We start from the raw sequence: 3,893 nt of genomic DNA, 5'->3' as shown, positions 1-3,893 counted from the left end.
GGCTCACTAGAAAACATATTGAATAATGATTTTGGTAAACCCTAAATAGTTTGTAATCAAAAGGATTTCTGACATTGAGAGGTGTTCAGGCACAGTAAAGAATACAGAAGCAGGTCTTTGGGCCCTAGTGCGTGAGCCTGCTCAGCACAGAACCTGTAAGTGCTGCACAAAGTGAAGATTTTGCAGTGTTCACTGGTAATTGTGGTCTAAAAATGGAACAAGAAGATTGAGGAACGAGGAATGAATTACCTGGTATTGCTGTCTACATTGATCTTACTCACCAGATAATTGCTTGGCACCTTCTCTTTGCTTTAGTGGACATCTCCTAACAGAGCAGTTTCTGGCTGACTGCCCTGTGGTCTGCTTCAGGTGTCTTTCATAGGGAGACAACAAGCTACGCTGCAATTAAATAAAGTTTCATGCCATGACTGGTAAATACATAGGGCAAGTGAAATGAGACAAAACAAGGTAATGTGAATGTAGTAGTGGGAGGAAAAAAAAAAGCCTCACTACTTATTCTGGTCCTTAGTACTTCCATGAGAATCTATTGCCATAGAAACACATTAAGTCTTCTTTGTTCCATCTTCAGTCAACATAAAGTGGCATAGCCAGCATCAAGTATTGAAATTCACAGGAGGTATTAGCAATAACATTGCATTTAACAAGGCAACACAGTAAACAGATCCACCTACTAAATACACCTAATTCAGAATCTGTTTTCGGAAAGTGCAAAATGCCTTTTAGAATCTGTTCTCACTTTTACTGATCTCATGTAGGAAGTGTAAAACTCATCTGCTTCCTTTTTAAGAGTCAGAGAGATCATCTGCCCAGTGAGTTGTGGAGGAAATCAGAATAAGAAAGTTGCATAGGTTTTCTCTGACTTTTAGTCAATCATCTTTCATCAAGCCTCTTTGCCTTTTCTGAAAATTATCACCAAAAAAATTAAATTAAAAGGGATGTGTAATTTTCACATATTTCTGAAATTTTCATAAGTCACCGTTATTAACTTCTAATTTTTCTTTATTGTTGGGATTCATTGAGGGTACATGAAACCAGGTTACATTGATTGCATTTGTTAGGTAAAGTCCCTCTTACGATTGTGTCTTGCCCCCAAAAGAACTTCTAGTTTTATACCATTGTAGTGCAATTAAAGTTGTTAAGACATTTTTTGTGATCTAATTTATGATCTATCCTGGAGAATGTTATGTGGGTTCTTGAGAAGAATGTTTATTCTGCAGCTTTTAGATAGAATGTTCTGTTTGCATCTATTAGGTCCATTTGTTCTAAAGTGTAGTTCAAGTTAAACATTTCCTTATTGATTTTCTTTTTGGATATCCTGTCCATTGTTGAATGTGGGATTTGAAGTTCTCTACTATTATTATATTGCAGTTTATCTCTCTTTAGCTCTATTAGTATTTTGCAATATAACTGGTGATCAGGAAAATGAAAATTAAAACCAAAAGGTGCTTTCAACTTATACCTTTTAGGATGGCTGTTATAAAAAAAATTGAGATAACAAATGTTGGTGATAAAAGGAGATAACTGAGATGAAAAGGGGGGATTTTTGTACATGGTTAATGGGAATGTAAATTAGTATAGCCTTTGTGGAAAACACTATAAAGGTTCCTCCAAAAATTAAAAATAAAACTGTCATATGATCCAGCAGTCTCACTTCTGGGCATATATAGATCTAGAGTAAATGGAATCAGGATGTGGAAGAGATGTCTGTACCTCATGTACACTCTGCCATTATTCACAATAGTCAAGATATAGAATCAACCTAAGTGCCCAGTGAGGGAAGTGGATTTAAAATGTGATATGTGTACACTATGGAATACTATTCATCTGTTAAAAAGAAGAAAATCCTGCCATTTATGACACCATGAATGCACCTGATGAAAGACATTAATTATGCCAAGTGAAGTAAGCTGGGAACAGAAAGATAAACATGGGTGATCTCATTTACATGTGACTCTCTCTTCCATGTTCTTTCTTCTTTCTGCTTTTGTGTTATTTATTCTGATCTTTGCTGCTGTTGTTTTCCCTTTTTTGTTACCCATATTTCCCTTTCTGAGATTTGGAACAAAGAGAGGAGCAGAGAGTGTTAGAGAGAAAGGGAGAGAAAAGGGGATAGACAGAGAGAGAGAAGGAAGGACAGTAAAGTGGGAAGTACTCTGCAGTTCTTTTTGGAGGGGCAGAGTCTCCCTCTTGCCCTGGGTAAAGTGCCGTGGTGTCATAGCTCACAGCAACCTCGAACTCTTGGGCTCAAGCAACTCTCTTGCCTCAGCCTCCCGAGTAGCTATAGGTGCCTGCCACAATGCATAGCTAGTCTGTCTTTCTTTCTTTCTTTCTTTCTTTCTTTCTCTCTTTCTTTCTTTCTTTCTTTTTTTTAGTAGAGAGGAGGTCTTGCTCTTGCTCAGGGTGATATGAGTCTCCTGAGCTCAAAGAATCCACCTGTCTTGGCCTCCCTGAGTCCTAGGGGTACAGGTGTGAGCTGCCGCACCTGTCCTGACAAGACAAGTTCTATGTGAAATGGAGAATGTTAGCAAATGAATAGCACAGGATATAAATGCATTGTATTTTGTTAGAACTTTCTTTCTTCATGATTGCAATGTTGATTATAATTTCTTTTGTTACGTAAAAGATTTAAAACAGCTTGATTCTTATCATTCTTAAAAATATACAGTGCTTTAGAATTTACAGAGTACATTCAAATAAAGATGCTCCTCAACTTGTGATGGAGTTACATCCTGCCAAACTCATTGTAAATTAAATATATCACAAGTTGAAAATGTATTTGATACACTTAATTTACCAAACATCATAGTTTAGCCCACCTTACCTTAAAATGTGCTCAGAACACTTATGTTACCCTAGAATTGGGCAAAATTATCTGACAACACAGCACACTGTGGAATGTCAACTGTTTACCCTCAGCCTACTGACTGGGAGGTGCAGCTCACTGCCAAGACCAGCATTGCAAGCATACTGTACTGTTTTGTACTGAATGAATACAGCTAATGTATCATTGCCAAGTTGAATTCTAAACTGATCCACTGTAAACACAGGGCTATCTGTACATTATTCTCACAATTTTGTGAACTTGGCATTAAAAAAATCCCTAACAGATGAAAACAACCTTAGGGGCTGAGACATTTACATGGTTTCCCAGTTTTATAGAGAATGGCAGATGGAGTCTGCAATAGATTTAGCCATGTCTTTTCTCAGTTACATATTAGAAATTTCATGTGAATCTCTCTGAAATTTTGGTGTCAAGGTTGAAATTCAAGCAATGAAAGTGATAAAACACCTCGTCCTGGTAAAGAATATACTCACATGACAAGTCTCCATCCTGCGTGAGTCTCACAGTTCCTCATAATAGTCAAAGGGTCCCAGACTTGAGTCATATCAAACTAATCCCTCTGGGGGGAAGGTAATGAATTGGTTATGCTTTAGGATTTTAAGCTGTAATAATGATGTTACAAAATTTAAGTAAGGTAAATAATACTGAAAATCTGGGTCAAGTTCTCATAGCATCATAAATATAAAAAATAAAAAGTACTAAAATAAAGACAAGTATATCAAAACATAAAGTGTGACTTATTTCAGTTTCTTCTTATATAACTCAGGTCTCATGTACAATAAATTTTATTTCAAATAATAAACACACAATGGAAAATTGTCTAATTTCAGTGGCTTATTGATAAGTGCTTGGAGACCTTTTTGGGCTTTCCATTCATTTCTCCCATACTCAAATTCCAGCAGCATCAGAAACAACCACTGTGGTCAGCAGGGGAACCTGAGAAGGATGTGGCCCATCAGAGTGCCCCATTCTCCTGTCCATGCACTAGCTGGCTCAGGGATGGATGTGCAATATATATAAAGAACCAATA

The sequence above is a fragment of the Otolemur garnettii genome, unplaced genomic scaffold (genome assembly GCF_000181295.1).
Source record: "Otolemur garnettii isolate 467f Iridium unplaced genomic scaffold, OtoGar3 scaffold00106, whole genome shotgun sequence".
Lineage (NCBI taxonomy): Eukaryota > Metazoa > Chordata > Mammalia > Primates > Galagidae > Otolemur > Otolemur garnettii.
The sequence above is the reverse complement of the archived record's forward strand: the minus strand, read 5'-3'. Positions refer to the sequence as shown.